Genomic DNA, 17,625 nt, shown 5'->3' with positions numbered 1-17,625 from the left:
ATGAGCTGGCGATTGGCTGCGCTACTGCACGGCTTCCCGGCCTTCAGACAGAGTCAGTCGGCCCAGCGTTTCGTCCGCCGGCCGACGACGGGCCGTCGCAATTCGTTCGCTCAGTTGAAACGAAGCCAGGACACGTTTGTGATTGGAAGAATGTGCCTTTGTTTACTTCGCTAGTTTATACACTGTATCTATCTCCAAGTCAAGGTCGCTTCACACAAGCGCTGCACAAGTGTACATGCGACGATTCGCCGACTGGTACGCCAGTAGGAAATTATAAGGCCTCTTGAAGGCGGGAGAAGAGTCAGCGAAGTCATCATAGGTTCTAAGGAAATAAAATCAACTGATACTTTTACCGTACAGCGTAAAACTAGGGGGCGGGAAGCACTTTTTTGCGCTGGGCGAACAAGCACAGCGGTCAGTAGCACGACTACGCATCTGCGAACGCTTTTCCGTCTAAGAAATGCAATTCCTAGGCGTGAGATATCGTGGGAACTTGGGGGACGCTTACTGCACGAGCGCAATACAACAAATAGTCACCTAAGCTGCTTGAAATGCTAAAACTAACTGAAAGTGTAAGCTGGTTATACATTATATATAACTTAAATTTCCAAGGTCCGCGCGTTCCATTTCCATATGACCTTTTTGTGCTGATAGGATTGTTTAGCCTATGGAGATGTCGCATGATTGACCGCCATGCCGAGGAACCTCGTTGAACTAAGTCAATTTTTCGCGAACAGTGTGCGCTTGTGTACAATGTCTGTGCGGCGCACTCGCAGCCGCCGGGCTGGTTGCATCTTCTTGAGGCGCGTGTGTGCCTCCCTGACGTTTAAAATGTGTTAGTGAATGTACCGTTATTGTAGTTAGGGTGGGACTTTAAGCTATTCAGGCTAGTTTTCCACGCAATAAAGAAAAAAAGAAATATCCCGTGGCCGAGTGGTCTGGAGCCCTAGACATGACTTTGCAAGCGTTTTGCAAATAACGAGTTGGAATCCCCGCCGGTACATAAATGTTTTTTGTAAGGAAACTTTTTCGTTTTCCGCCGATGTTTTCTGTACTGAGTTCACCTTCTTTTGCGCCGCAACGTTCATTGCTCCACGATGTAGTTCACAGAACGCGCGTAGGCTGACACTGGCGTGCCAGCGAGTTCTCGTTGGCGTGTTGTTGGCATAATCACCGACTGCTTGCGGGCAGTGGGCACAGGACAGAATTAACATACCCTTGGCCTGGTGCAAACACGCTTTGTACGATACAGGCATGAGTGAGGCAAGCTCCAAATAAGTGGGAAAAGCGCATGGCATTTGAGCGTCTGCGGGGACGCGGAGGGCGTTTATCCACTGCGTATTCCTCGGCTAGTGATTGCTACGATTCCAAGCCGCCGTGGGAGGCTTATCTTACGCATTTTACAGCTGACAACATGGCAGAAGTGCGGTACGACGATTACTGAGATATTGAGAATGCCCATCCAACGATGCCGTCGGATGTCAGGCATGTTGTTTTACAGAAACGAAACCGAAACTTGTTTGATTGCTAACCTTGGGCATCGTCCAATCACGGTGCGTACCCTCCCATCGTCACAGCATTTAGTTGGTGCGGTCGCTGCAAACCGCGCATTGTAGTTTTTCTTCTTTTGTGCTTTGAAAAATAATTACCGTCTTGTCAACCAGATAAACGATGAAAAGTGTGCTAATTTGAGCCAGTTTACGCCGTGCAAGCAAAAAACGGGAGCTTGACAACTTCACTTCAGTGTCCCTATAAAGGGTTTCCGCCGCAGAAAGCTTGTAACCATTTATTGTAACTCTAGAAAGCTTGTAACCATTTATTTTGTTTTGGAACGGCTTTAGTAATGCAAGTGCGCCGCCAGTCAAGGCGAGGTATGCTTTCAAAACACGCGCGAAGTGATCCTGCGTCCTTAGTATTGAGTAGGACGTAATTTTAGGGCCTCAAAACATGTGCGCTAAACAGGTAGGACACGTGTCAGCATACGTGTAATGACAATTTAGGCATGTTTTGTTGCTGTGTCTATGTATATCAGTAGTCTATCACGTCTAACACCATTTTTATAAATCTATTTAATTATGGTCTCTCTAACATCCTCAGATCATTGTTGCGAGGAGGACCCGTGGTTTATTGCATTTGATCATATGACAGTTGAGGAAATGTACTCCCTTTTCTGCGGAGAGCGAAGCACGCTTGACATGTGCTCTGCATCAAGCAAGTCTGTTGAAGCGTTTTTTACAGAAATCATTTGCAAAATATGATGCATTTTTAATGCTTTCTATGGTTGTTATTGGGTTTGTCTTGTAGCGTCACCCGTTAGTTGGCCCGGAGAGAGATGGTGTTAGCCCCCCGCATATATATCAGTAAGGCATTCAGAGGACCGAGGAGCCGCTTATAATAGTGCACATCTCGCTAATAATCCAGTTCTCGAGCAAAACACGCCTTCTAAAGAGGTTGAACAGCGAATGGTGAAGGCCTGCTGGAGCCATGGCGTGGCATCAGTCGGATTTTGTACCCTTGACGAAAACCTACTGACCATAGTTCTAGATAGCAAATATTTCCCTAAACGTGCAAAATGCGTGTTCATTGGTGTATCTGATCCGATCATGCGACACTGTCGGAAAGCAGCACCAAAAGCGCTAACTTCCAGCTATAAAGACCCAAACGTTAAAGGTAATTCAAGTTCATTGTATAGAAAGCGGTAAAGAGAAAAAGTGCATACTTTAGTGAATGCGGTAAAAAGTCTTCTAAGCCCGCAAGCGCTGGTGGGACAACTACCGTCATCTGAGGATTGGGGGGGGGGGGGGGGGGCAGGGCGGAGGGCAGGCTGCTCGCAGACTTTCGTTCACGCGCTAAACCCGTACTAAAAAACTATTCAGTATTCAGTACTAAATTATTCAGTACTAAAAAAGTATTCAGTACTAATAAACGTTACTTTAGTAGCATGCTTCAGATTCAATAAAGCAGCTGAACCACCGATCTTTTCTGGGGGTTTTGTTCACGGGCGACTAAGTTAAACACTAGACTATAGGCTGAAATCCTCCGGTGTCAATTAGTGTCAGTGCTTCAGCGCTGGGCATACGTCTCTGCTCCAAATTTCTTCATTCTTTCCTTTCTCTTTCTTGCCCATTTTTCCTTTCCTACGTGCAGGATAGCAGACTAGGCTCTAGCCAGGTTAACTTTCCCGCCTTCCTTCTACAACCCTCATTCCTTATTCACAAATCTAGATTTCGGATGAAGCTTCATTGTTTTTGGCTGAAAGGGCAGTTTGCTTGGCTATTTTGCATATATTCTATGAATGCACCGACATGAGTACTAATGTATGCCCAGCACGCCACTACGCGATATCGCTTGGGGGCGTGGCTACTGGTTGATCCCTGCGTACGCGGTGCGCAGGGATCCACCAGTGACGTCATATTTTTCCATAGCGAATGCACAGCGTCCCACGTTGCAGTTCTAGTACTTCAAGGGAGAAACATTTGATATGATGTAGCGTTCTGTGTTCAGGCACAAAAGACGGCTTTATTGGTATGTAGCGGACCTCCTCCAGCAACGGACATTCCGGCCTGCTACAGGTATAAGGACTCGCGCCCGTGAGGACGACATGCGTGGCAGGCACAAAACTCACCTGGCTTACTCACACTTGCGACGCGCGTGTGCCCTCGAGAAGTGATACACAAGAACCTGATGAATCGTCTTCACCCCGGCCATACATTTATTTTTAGTGGTGCGGGAGGTTTAGAGGACTAACCTAATTTTGAACTCTTCGGCAAGTGTACACCGACCAGGATTTCAACGTAAATAACAATAAACACAGCTTTTTAAATACCGGCTACATGTGTCGTCAGCGTAGTCATAAGTATTGATCCCAAATCACAGAACATAATATGTGGAACGAGGGTAGGCAGAATGTAAGGCCAGTTATTGTTTAGCTTTTCAACTAAAATGCATTTTTCCCTTGGAAGTGAGAGGGCCAGGAAGATGACGCTTTTCCGTACAGGAAAGCAGGGAGGTCTGCTGGCGTGTTGGTTCATGTTTGAAGCACGGACAGACGAAACACAAGAAGAGGAGGACAAGATGAGCGCTTGTCAAAAGAACGATCAAAATTGAGCTGTCAAAGCGCTCGTCTTGTCCTCCTCTTCTTGTGTTTCGTCTGTCCGCGCTTCAAACATGAATCAGATCCAACTAGCTCAAATTTCCGTTCTACTGGCGTGTTGGCTTTTACATTACACTGTGCGGGGATGGGAATGACGTGATTAAGGTGCTATAGAAAGTAATTCGGAACAGAAAAATACAGGAGCCAGTATATGGTATGCAGGTGCTATTTGAAAAGCAACATGTATGAAACTAACTGGAAAACTAGCTCAGCAAACTACAGAACCTATTGCGAAAGGCAAGAACATGAAATTATCGAGTACGGTCGATCAAATTGAATTAACGGAGCTGTCAAAATTGACTATCATAAGTAGCCAACTTACATTCGTGCGTACTACATGGCAGTCATCGACGAAACGCTTGAAATAGAAGGAAGCTTGCAGGCAACAAAGAGGAAGTTGGCAGTTAGCAAAGACAGAATGTACACAGTCAGATATGAACAGGATAACCTTACGCACAATATGTATGAAATAATAAAATATTGGAACAATTCTAGATCAGGCTGTACGCCAACGACGCTGGACCAGTAGAAACTACTGAGCCTTCAGGCTTAGCTTGCGATGTTTCGCCAATAACTAAAGAGGTAGTAGAAAAGGAGCGCCATGAAATAAAAAAAATTCCCCGCATTTCCCCGAGGGGAAGAATGTGAAAGTGCGAATGCACGAGTTGAATTTGCGCGGTTCGGTAATGTTCGGAAAGAGAGATCACACACACACACACAACTACAGAGAAAGAAAGATGCATTTATTCACAGACACCTATTTGTGTTGTCGTTGTACTTGATTGCTAGAGCGGATCTCAGCTTTGAAATTTCGTGTCAGTACTCCTTTAAGCGGGTGCATTAGCCCTTCTCACGCCCGATTCCTGGCCAATCCCCCACGTGGGTATGTGCCATGTCAGCGGCCAGGCAGCGCGCGCCCATCTCGCCCCGTTGCCAAGGAAGACGAGGAGATTCCTGGCCAATCCCCCACGTGGGTATGCTATGCGGACATCGCCGGTGGACGCAGGTTCAGGGTGGCTTAAGAAGTGCATTCGCACTTAAAAGAGGAAAATCGGCCGGCCATGAAAGCATAATCGTGTGCTTTTTAAGGGAGGGCGGAGATATAATACTAGATAATCTCGCTAAACTACTTTCATAATTCCGAAGGAGCCTAAAAGGTACTCACAGCATGGAAAAATGTCGACATGGTTTTAATATAATTAAAATTAGTTAAGTTTGTACGAAGGCAGATACCAAATATCTTGCAAACCTACAGACCCGTTAGACTACTGTAGCTTGCATGCAAGGCGCTTCCTAAGGTTATAGGTAACCGCATAAACGACAGCCTAGTTTTCAACAACTAGGCTGTCGTTAGGCTGTCCATCTAGGTTAGAAAAGGATACTCTCCAGTTGATCACCTCCATGTCATCAACCAAGTTACAGAAAAATGCGTTGAGAAGAAGGAACCGCTTTACAATATATTTATAGATTAAAAAATCATTTGATTCAATAAACTTTGTCGCAGGGATGGGCGCCCTAAAGGGCCAAGAAATATAGGAGGTCTACCTAAGACTCTTAGACTACATATATCAGGGATGCACGGGCATGATAACCTTTCACAAGCGAAGCGAAAAGTTGCCGATCGTAAAGGGATTGGGACAAAGAGATATTATCTCGCCAATATTGTCCACACCTTGTCTCGAGAGGGTATTCAAGAAGTTTGACTACAAAAATGCAGGTTTACAGATTAGCCAGGGATAATTGAGCCATTTGAGGTTTGCAGACGACATAGGCTTGCGCAGTGAATCTGCATAACAACTAAAAAAAATAATTGAAGAACTGCAGTCAGAGAACCTCGCCGTGGTGCTAAAGGTAAATATAGGTAAATCTGAAGTAACGATAAACAAACATGCTGAACGCGTCTTTTTCAGTATAAATGAGGTAAAACTAAAAACTATGGAAGAATAAATCTAACTTGGACTGGTCGTCTGTCGTCATTCTAACGACGAGAAAGAAAGCCGGCGCAGAGTAAGAATGGGTTGGGTGGCACTCGGCAATCAAACGTATCCTACCTCTGTCCTAAAAATAAAAAAAACATATTTAATCAATGTATCCTGCGGTGAGGAGATATGGAGCGAGAACTTGACGCCTTAACAACTTGAAAACAAAATTTTATCCGCCCAACGTGCCATACAGGAAATAATGTTAATAGTAACGCTTAGGGACAGCGTACGAGCAACCTGGATTAGGGAGAAAACTCGGGTAGAAGATATCATAGTTCAGGTTAAGAAAAAGAAATGGACTTGGGCTGGCGATGTGGTACGGCAAGCTGATAACAGGTGGACCACAAGGTCCACAGAATGGACACCGAGAGGCGGGTATAAAAGAAGGGGAAGGCCGATAATTCGATGGAGGGACGAAGTAAGAAAATTCAGAGGCAAAGAATGGGCTCTGAGCGCAGGACGGGCGCGAGTGGAGGTCAATGGGAGAGACGTTCATCTTGCGGTGAACCCTAATAGGCTGTTTATGATGAAGAGGATGAGAAAGGAAGATAAGAAAATGACAACAAGGTGTTTGCCTGTGCATTTGAGTGCTTCCTGTAAAACGTGTACATGGTTTCATATGTTTATAATACATATTCCTACATTTCCATAGTGACATGGATGCTTATTCAGATAGGCAGATATTTCAAGTCATCCTCAATACAAGCTACCGGAGGGTTCTCGACAGTTATTCATGCACTAAACTCCAATTCCGTCCCGTATGTTGCTGATCTCAGGAGGCCAAATTATCATTTCTCTATAGAAATAACGCAAAACAGGCGTCGGTGGGGTTTTCAGGTGGCAGTGGCTAGCAGAATCAAAGTTTAGTTTAGGCCGGTATCAAACGAGGCTTCTAAATTGTAGCAACCGGTTTCATTTTCAACACTAGCTGTAGTACCCGACGATGCCCGGGTGGGCCACTACTAAAGTCTCCAGATCCAGAATTGTCGACTTAGTGGTGATAAATTATTCAGTCAGTCAGCCGGTTAGTAAGCCAGTAAGTCAGTCGGTCAGTCGCTCGGTCAGTCACTCTTTCTGTCGGTCAGTCAGTCCGTCAGTAAGCCAGTAAGTCAGTCGGTCAGTCGCTCGGTCAGTCACTCTTTCTGTCGGTCAGTCAGTCCGTCAGTAAGCCAGTAAGTCAGTTGGTGGGTCGCTCGGTCAGTCAGTCAGTCAGTGGGTCAGTCAGTTAGTCAGTCAGTAGGGCCTTTCATTCCACAGGCAGAGACAACATGGGCTCGTACAGGGGGCGTGTTGTTGCGGGCAGTCCCAAGACACGGGGATGGTATCCCAACGCGCGAAGACGCAACTGAATTTCACTTCCTGAGGGGTATAGTTTTAAAAAGCCCGGTTGACTTTATATCCCTGCTAGAACGAAATCGTGATATCGTTTTTTGAAGATTTTATGGGGGGTATTCACAAATAAAACTAATTGAATGCTATCACTCCGAATATGTTTTGAGATAACTGCAAAACAGCATCATTTTCGCCAGCATCCTGATTATCCCTATCAGTTGGCTGTTATGGAAAAATCTTCTAGACCCGTTATTAGAAATTTGAAGGGATTACCTATATCAGCGAGAACCTGCTCGATTTGTCAAAGATGCAGCGATAAAAAAAAACAGTTTCGGAAAAATTGGTTCAGGCTTTCATTTCTCTCACGGGTGTACGTTTTAGCAAATAAAGGCACATTCAAAATCTAGATTATATTAGGAATGTAATTCTTAAACACGAGGTTTTTAGAGGCAGCAGTTTGGCCATCCTTTGTTATGCCTTTTTTCCCGCTAGGGAAGAAATTTCAAAAACGTTACTTCCGTTCATTTACCGGCGTCGGAAGGCAAAATCCTTAAAATTGATTTTGTGCATTTGTAGGAGTAACATTACCCGCCACGGTTGCTCAGTGGCTAAGGCGTTGCGCTGCTGAGCACGCGGTCGCGGGTTAGATTGCCGACCGCGGCGGCAGCTTTTTGACGGAGGCGAAAAGCAAAAACGCCCGTGTGTACGAGATTTTGGCGCACGTTAATGATCCCCAGGTGGTCAAAATTAATCCGGAGCCCTCCACTACGGCGCGCCTCATCGGCTGCGTTGCGTCGGCGCGTTAAACCCTACGATCAATCAATGAAGGAGTAACATTTATCAGCAAAAACCAATTGGATGCGTCAAGCAGTAAAGCACCCATTGGGAAATCTATAAAAAGCCAGTTTGCCCCGGCATGAAATGCCGCACGATTAGTGTTTCTTAAGGCCAAATCGTAAAACTGCTTTAGAGAGATTCTTACGGGCTATATATACTAGCAAAAAGCACTCCGATGTCTGAAGGCTGAGTGAGATGATCACAAATTGGGGAAAACAAATTCCCCCGTTTGTTCTCTTTAGGGCATGATTACAGACAAACCCGTCAGTTAAGTTGATATAGCATCATAACTCGGCTTTCACGAGCACCTACTCCATGAAAGACATAATCCCGAAGTTTTAAGTCCTGAGGGCCCGCAGTTTCGTCTGGACATTGATGAATCAGTCAGTCAGTCAGTCAGTCAGTCAGTCAGTAAGTCATTCACGCAGTCAGTAAATCAGGCAGTCAGTCAGTCAATCACTAAGTCAATCGGGCACCTAATTTTATACGTACAGTTTGGCACTCCTGCCTGCTCCAAATCCTGCGTTTACTGATTATGCCTGAGTAGCAAGCGATATATTATGATTTAGCAATGTGGAGTAAGCCTGGGACATCCCCACTGAACCGAGTCCGGGCTGTATCACGATGCTGCAGTTGAAGCTGCATCTTGCGCTTAAAAACTACATACAAGCTACCGGCCATGCTTAACTGAACTGAGGTGTATATCAGCTTGTTTTAGTCCATGATGCCTTAATCGGTTTGGTTACGTACTTGTGTATTTCGCATGAATAAACTGTTACCCATAGTTTATAGCTGAAGAGTTTGCATTTTATAAAAATAGTACGGCAGCCAATATTTATACCCTCTTTCAAAATTACCACTAACCGAGATATTCGCAAACACGAAAGCTTTTTTTAACCAAGACAAAGCAAAGTCTGTCATCTGTGCATAAGCGTTGCCCGCAGGTCACCGAAACCTTAGAAAAAAAATGGTGGTGCTCTTCAAACGTCTTGGAACACTGCCGTAATATTGGCATGGAGGTATTGCTTCATGTGTTTCTCGCGTATGGCCGCGCAGCCGTAACGCCGGCAATGGCTGCCTATGGACACGTAATGCGTTGCTTGTTCCCGTATGCACGCACGCAAACCGTTGGTTATGTATTTACTTTGCATTTAGCATTCGGCTTAAGGTTTTATGGCATTAGAATAAGTGCTAAGACTGTGAGAGACAATTTGACGAGATAGCCACTACAAGTTTATAAGACTAAGCTCTTTATTGCGGGCATGCTTTCGCGATTCTGGTTAGGGGCTGTGTTATTAATGGTGCAAATGCTGGAAATGCAGTGGGCGATTAAAAATACTTGTTTCCCGCACAAAAACATGTGTATAATCAGTTTTCCGCAAATGTTGGCACACGGAGGATTCACCTTACTGCACTGGAAGCGTTTACGGGTGTGCAGAAATGTTTTTTTTTACTTATTGCAAAAACGTCGCGACATTGGGACTGTTAACAATAAAGGGTAAAAGAGTACTTGAAGTGAAAACGCACCAGTTGTAAGGCCTCCCAGAGATGCTAGAACCAAGAGGACGGCTGGAAGGCCCGCCATTGCTGCTGCCTTACTCCCTCCTCAAGGCTACGGCTCCAGTTGTTCTGTCTGTTACAGCTTTTCATAAAGCAGCTTTTTCCAACCGGCGCGTCAATCTTGTCATCACAATACGGGGATTCATGAGACGCGCTGTTCTACCCTACCCGCATATGCTTTCAAAAAAGCAACTTTTGTTCAAAGCGGTGCGTCAATCTTGTCATGTCAATGAGGAGCTCCATAAAACGCGCATTCCCAAACGGCCTGCTTACGCGCATCTCTGATGTTGAAGATGGTCGCAATATTTACGTCATTGACACACTCTGCTGCAACACACACGGCGGAATTACAGTTTGTTGTAGCTGGTGCTTCCGAATCCTCTAGAAAATGCGCTCAAAGCATCTCTCATCAACAGCGATTCTTCTGTACGAGATGGTATTGCTTGTGTGTTTGCGAATATGTGCGCTGCGGCAGGGTTTGTGTTTTCAAAATAAAAGTGGCTAGGGCGATGGGCGCACCTAAGAAGGGACCTGTGAGCGGAGGCTGTACGGATAGTCACTAGCGTCACAAGTGTCGTACGCGTACAATGTCCTAATGCGTTTTGCTTCAGCACTTGTAGAACGATAGGAGGAGGACTTCAGCTGGTTGTCTAATAACTGAAATTCATGACAGTTGGCTAAAACTGCGCAACTCTCCCACGTTTCTTCATGTGTGAGCTTACAAACAAGCTAATTATAAACTGTGCTCTTTTAGTAACTGTATATTCATTGCGGATGCTTTTAGGCTACACGTTGTATGTTTGCATCAAGAGACATGGCCGCTCCCACGGGACGCCCTCTGCGTGAATAGTGAGGTATTGTGTACAGTGCTGCTTAGAAAACGTATGGCTGTTACTCTCTTTCCAAAGCAAACGAAACGGTTTGTAAGCGTTCCGAGCCTGTTTTTAGTTTATCTACCGGTAAAATGGCCACATCAGACTCCTTCTGTTGCTAGTTTATATGGCACCCTCGAGGAGAGAAACAAGCACCCGCTACCTCGGACAAAAAAATTCCGCTAATCTCATCCAAATGCACTTTAAAACAAGTTTGTTAGACCCGGATTGGGTATTCGCACGATTATAATAATGTTCCAGCTCCGTCTACCAGCAGCAAATTCCCCCAGCTAAGTTACACAATATCAAGCTTGAATTGCAAATAATATCGTCAAGAAAATTTTCAGAAATTCTGGGTCGGATCTTTTAAGAGCGAATAGATGTGGTACCTGCCGATTCAGGATCTATTCTCGCGATGCACCGCTACTTAAACTAGGTCGGAGCGCAGTATTGTTTCTTGTCCGGAACACTTGCAGACAACAGGTTGTTATCTTGCATTAAGGAAACCCATCCTACAATTTGGTGAAACTAACTAAAAGTTCCAAGTATTCAATATTTTCTGGCACACTATAAGAAGGGAACAAATGTTTTTGTTACAATTATATTTCAAGATTAACTTGTTCTTTCAATGAAAAGGAAAACGCCATTAGCAAAGAATAACTCCGCAATGGTACATGTATAGTCTAGAGCCGGCGAATAGAACAGCGCGGCTTTTGTTCTGTATGCATTTCGCTCGGAGCACTGTCTTTTCGAACATTATCGAATTAAAACAAAAACAAAAAACTGGCAAAACCAAAAGAGAACTTACGGACGACACAAGGTGAAACCCGTTTTGCCATCAAACCTTCCCCGACATGGGAAGCGACAGCGATCTTAGCACACCTTTGTTTCGGAAAAGATCAGGGATTTCACAACCTGATGTTAAGAAAACCATAAGAAAAATAAATCCGCGGGGATATACTGCTCCAACATCTCCTTGTCCGTTAGAATCAGGTAGAAATTACCAGTTTTAGTTGGCACCCCCCGGCATTTTTAAAGCGAAGCTTTTATGCTCGCAATAATGCCGTCTGTAGGCCTTCCAAAACGCACCGCAGGTCGGCCAAATGCTTCGGATCACGAGTGAAACGAAGAAAAATTAAGACGCTTCTTGTGGTTGCAGTCGAACCTGTTTCCCTCACTTTAAAAAAGCCGATGTTTACCCGATTGCGGTATTCTGACACAGTAGAAGAAGTTTGGTTTTGAAAAGAGGTTTATGGACGTGCAAAATTAAACAGATAACGTACCACTCCCCCTTACAATAGCGATGGTTCAACGCTATCTAAAGAAATGCAATGCCAGTACATGCACTAGATATCCCAATAGCGGTGCAGAAAAACACCCCGATAAGAAAGACCGTTTGTGAATGGTAAGGTTGTGTGTTGTGGGAGCGCTCGCTTCTGGGTTGTTTTTTTTTTTTTTGCTGTTGCACTTGATTTTGGAAAGCTAAGCGTTCCCCCATTGTTGTCTTTTTGCAGGAGAGTAGTTCATTTTCCTGCAGTGTCCTATAAATTACAGGCAATGACTTCTCGCTTCCTGTATAAATATATGAAGCTAAATTGCAATTTCCCAGATACAAAGTTTGCGTTTGCGCAAGTATACAGTGCTTAAATACTGATCGTAAGTGAATACCTTCCGAGAGAGCCATAAGCGCGTTTGTATCATCGCTAATTAATGTTCACCATTTCAATGTTTTATGATGATTACAAGTGAACAAGAAAGAATGACTCAGAAAATTTAAAAGAAAATGGCTTAATGTAAAGTGCTCGTATTGGTATACTGTTATGGCAATAAAGACAACCGCCGGATAATCAAAATAACCTAAACTTCATTGTAGTTGTAAGTTTTTGTCGCTACTGGTAACATTATTGCTAATTCGCTAAGAAATACTCTTATCCGCTGAGGTGCCATCATATTTTTTTTCAGGTGATTAGTCGCTTTGGTGAGTTTCTGGTACTCAGTGCATGTAGCAATGCTGCAAAAAATGGCACGGACATGTTTTTTGTTACGTGTTTCAGGAACTGTATAGTGGAGTCCTCTTTACTGGGAGCAGTGAGCGACTCTCCATATAAAACGTTTCCCAGAGGTGTTTTGGGTTTGGTATACCACGGGGAATTAATATTGTGGCAAATACATTCTTCATTATCAACGGTTCTGGCGCAACCCACTTGAATTTTCAGCGTGCGGTCAACGCATAATTGCACTAGCACCATTACTTGGGCAAATGTGGCTGGGCAAATCACCATACAGTGACAGGTCAGAAAACACTCGTTACGACGAACTCGATAGGCCACGGTTATATCGGGCAACTATTTTGCTCACGTGAGACCTGCACAATTAAAAACGTCCGCTTACCCGCCGCGGTGGCTCAGTGGCTAAGGCGTTGCGCTGCTGAGCACAAGGTCGCGGGTTCGATTCCCGGCCGCGGCGGCCGCTTTTCTGATGGAGGCGAAAAGCAAAAACGCCCGTGTGTACGAGATTTCGGCGCACGTTAAAGATCCACCACTACGGCGCGCCTCATCGCCTGCGTTGCGTCGGCGCGTTAAACCCTACAATCAATCAAAAACGTCCGCTTATTACGAGTTTCTAATAAAATGAGCGCGTTTTAACTGTATATTTGGGTTTGTATTCGTTTTATTTCACTTTTATTAAGGCCATGTTTGTACCGTGCTTGCCACTATGCCTATTAATGTATTTATTTCCATCTTCGTTCGTATTAAGCTCTGCAGACGCTAAATTTGAGCAAGACCAAATATGTTCCTTTGGAAAAGCATGAAGATTTCTCGCACTGTAAAGGAAACACACCGAGAAAGGTTGCAGACAGCTGCTAGCCTGATGTGCCCGGACTGCAACGCATTGTGCACTACGCTCGATACCGCTCCGTCACATTTTAAAAGAAGAACAAAAACAAAAAAAACTTTTTAAGCCCAAGGCTTTCGTTAGAACGTTCCACGTCGCTATAAGAATGACGGAATTTTGCATAAGAGATATCGGTATGTCGGGTCGTTTCTATTGTATCTGCACCCGAAGCAAATAATATTTGGCTTTGAAGCCAACACTTTTAACACCGATAACTGCTTGTTTAAAAGAACCAAGGAGTAGGCGTTGAACAGTATGAAGATTCATGCCCTACGCTGAATACATGCAAACATTAATGCAAAGAATAATTTTCAACCAGCCCTCTTAGATTTTGTCGCCTTATATTGCTGTGGTCGCAACTGTCACGGAATTTTTGGATTGTTCAGGGGACCTTGTGTTAAGAGCGGAACTCAATTCTATGTCTATACTTTTTTTGCCATGCCCTTGAAAAGTAGGATGAAGTAAGACAACAAATTATAAGACCCAGATTTGCGGCCAGGCTTCCTATTCAGCTTTTTCGATTAGTGAGGAGAGAGTGTACTTATGTCAGCGATTGACAGCACCGTGTCAACCTTTCTCCTGATTGTGTTTAGAAGAGCAAGAAGGTGAATACTTTTCATCCTGTTGAGCTGATTGATAAATTTCAGGTTGGGGATGCTTTTCTCGTTAGTGAGGCAAAGGATTTATACGCATGTCAGGATCGCCACTAAAGGTATTACAACACGTGTCGTTATTTCGCTTTTCAGTATGGCGGACTCGGAAAAAATACTGTTTTTTTTAAATGTTTAAGATCGTGACTACACTCCTGACTTGGCCTCATGCAAAACTTAGAAGGATAAAACCCAAAGGTGGGCGAGGTGGAGCGAGCTCACCACCTTAGGTTAATTCTGCTCTTTACATTGGCACGGACCATAAAAAGCGCTGCCGGTAGTTTTCAGAAATACGATAGTAGGTACTCTCTGCAAAAATAACAAGGAGCCTTGTGTGATACCCATGAGAACTTGGAAAACTAGCGACTGCCCTTGAATTACAGAATGTTGTTTGCTACCGACAGAAACTCCGTGAATGGGGCTAAACTACAACTACGCCCAACTCAGAGCGTGTCATTGTTCTAGCTTGACATCCTCCCACGTTATTTCTGATTTTCTTGCCGCGTTCCAACAATTTGTTCCGAAATTAATGTTCAACTATCAGTGACCAAAAAGGTGCAAATATTTTTTTTCTTTACAATGACCTTTTTTTTTCAAAAGTCTGCTTCACCAAAGGCGGACAATTAAAATCCTACTAGTTAACATTTAAAAATGTGCATATACCATTTATTTGCACACACAATTACTGTTAAGGATGCTAGGATAAGCTTCCTGGGCGTAGGAATCAATGCTCCTGGGACAATGACCCCCTGCAGCGAGGAGCGACCGTGGAAATAGCGATGGCTTTAATGGCGACTTTTTGAACAAGGGCGAAGTAGCGCGAACGAGGCGGCTATGTATTGATGGGGACCAATCATGATCTAGTATTCGGTGGAGCAGGGACAGTGGTACAAAAGTTTCCACATTTTCCCCGGCCACTAAGAAGACCAGCCAGTTCATTTCCTTCAAGCCGAGGCGCTGCTCTTTGCTGTTTATAATCGGTCATTTCGGGATCCTGAGAATTCTGTAGGAGCTAAATTTATTCTCACGGCTTCTCGTTACGAGCATGAGTCGCAACACGCGTTGATTCGTATCACCGTTGACGAGAACGATTAGTTCTGTTTTTAGCTCCACCGAGACCTTTTGACGTTTCTTGGTTTGAGAGAAAAAGTCGTGCACGTATTATCTTCTCCGAATTTAACGAAGTTTGTGGTAAGTTACTTTTCGCCTTCTCTATAAGTTTGTCGATCATTTACATGTCGACCCGCTTGTAGGGTCACAGAGATGGCAGAGGCATTTCTCGAAAACTGAAAGAGGGTCGGGAAGTCTACGTCTTTTTTCCAGGAAAAGGTACCCGCGTTTGACTGCCCTGGTGCGAGATGGGTTCACCAAGTTCAGACATAACAGTCATCTGTGTTAGTCGGAGCTTGGTCCTTGGTTTCAATACTTTCCCTCTCGAAAACTTCTTTCAAAGACGGCATCACGTCTGACTACTCTGTGCACGTATAGAGTGCTATGACGCTTGAGCAATGAAATGTACTTGAATGTTCGTTTCTTTGTCCTTGCACTGTCCATCCAAGTCTAGTCTCCATTGCTTTTAGTCTGGGTCCGAAAATTGCATAGTGCCAATCGCAAAAGCCCAAGAATTGTCTGATGAAATTAGGGCAATCCCGTTTCTGTGGTCGCCATGCTCACGCTCGATAGTTTAAGTGGCGATGATATTCTCCCCCACTGCTCAAATTACAGTTTCGGCTAGAAAGGTAATCATCTGGTTGGACATCGATTTCACTTCAGACGCTTTTATTGTTATTCCTGCAGATTGATTTTCAGGCTATGGAAGTGCACTCACACTCTATGGAAGGTTTCTCTGATTTCTTTTCAGCAAAGTACTCTGACGCGAAGGCTTTGTTCCCGACCAATTCGCAACCCAACTTGTTGTAGACGTAAGTCGCGCTAAGGCTGCGTTGACTGCCTCCGTCGATAAGAATGCTGAATTTTAACGCCCTTGTTGATCCGGACCCGTTGGTCGTCAGCGTTTAAAGGAGTATAATGGTGCATTCTTGTCTGGACATCAGTTGTACTAGAGTTGCGGTAAATTTCTCATTAACATTCTTCCTGTGTTTTTGGTTACATCGAAGACGCATGTCGACCCGAGCACCGCTGACCGGCGATTTTTCTCTAGCATTGTCTAACAGGATGTCCTTGACTCAAGCAGTGAAAGCAGTAGCCTTCTCGAGAGGGGCAGGCCTTCTTCAGCGCTACCGACCAAGAGAAGCAAGAGTCCGAGTCATTCGGGGAGGAACAAAACATACAATTTCTCTTTCCAGATGAATTACTGTGCAGGGATGCTACAGACGACAGTTCGGAACCGGAATTGTTCTTATGCGAATTTGTATCTCCTAAGTGGAGGTTCCACTTATTCGGAGTCGTTGCCTCCCAGAAATCACGTTCTTGCCTCCTAAAACTCATAAGCTGCTCCTAGCCGTTCTCATGGATGTCAATTTGTTGCGAAGAATCATCATTCGTGGTGTTTTGTCGGGGCCATTTGAGACCACTGATGATTTTTTAGAAATAGATCTGTAGGTAACATCCGGAGTAGAATCGCTCCGAGCATGGAGCAGTATGTACTAGAGCGAGCTCGTCGCGAGGATTTTTACGCTTGTGCAATGAACTTGAACGTGGTCACAGAAGTTTTGCACAAGCTCAGCGTAGGAGGATGAAGCGACCGGTTTAAATTGAATGTGGCCTTGCATATGATCCTACAGAAGCAGCGCCTGATCTCCCAACGTCAGCTTCAGAAGAGCTCTCGTGTCCTTGTAACAATGCTCGGTCGGAACCATTCCTGATATTGCGGAAGCGGCTTTTCAAGCCAAGAATTTGACTAAATATCATGATTTATGCACACGTCGAAGTTCTGGGTTAGTGTACGTGGTAGCCTCGTTCCAGAATTGGAGCCAGTTTTGTCGACCTCCATCGAATTTAGTAAACTGGGGGACTGGTAGCTTCGTTCGCGTTGCTGCGATCCCGGAAGGCGGTGGGCTTGTTTCAGAGTGGGATGGTCACGGGAATAAGAACGCAGCTCTGCCATTACTTGTACCCTTATGATGTTGAAGGCTTCTTCTTGTGTCTCCGCTGGAACGAGGTCATCAGCGGTGTCCATATAAATATCCTTGTCCAGTTTTTCGACCTGTCGGCATAGAAATTCTATATGCTCAAGAGAAATAGACATGTCCATTTGTGGAATAACTTTCCATTCCGCAGTCCCTCTTCGACGTTCGGAACGATGCCATTAAGCTTCTCCCGCAGTGTGCTGCGCCGCCAAAGCCTCTTTCAATAGAGGTCATCGTGGGTCCGAAGAATATGGT

General features: G+C 44.7%; 1 protein-coding gene across 2 annotated transcripts in view; it reads right to left on the bottom strand.

The window, feature by feature from the left end:
- Positions 1-17,625, bottom strand: part of LOC144150932 (uncharacterized) — a 124,645-nt gene that overhangs the window by 42,828 nt on the left and 64,192 nt on the right. The gene's annotated exons all lie outside the window — the stretch shown is intronic.

This window comes from Haemaphysalis longicornis, unplaced genomic scaffold (assembly GCF_048455015.1).
Source record: "Haemaphysalis longicornis isolate Haplotype H1 unplaced genomic scaffold, Haemaphysalis longicornis Haplotype H1 scaffold_81, whole genome shotgun sequence".
Taxonomy (NCBI): Eukaryota; Metazoa; Arthropoda; class Arachnida; order Ixodida; family Ixodidae; genus Haemaphysalis; species Haemaphysalis longicornis.
Note: the sequence above shows the minus strand (reverse complement) of the source record. Positions and strands in the feature narration are given on the sequence as shown.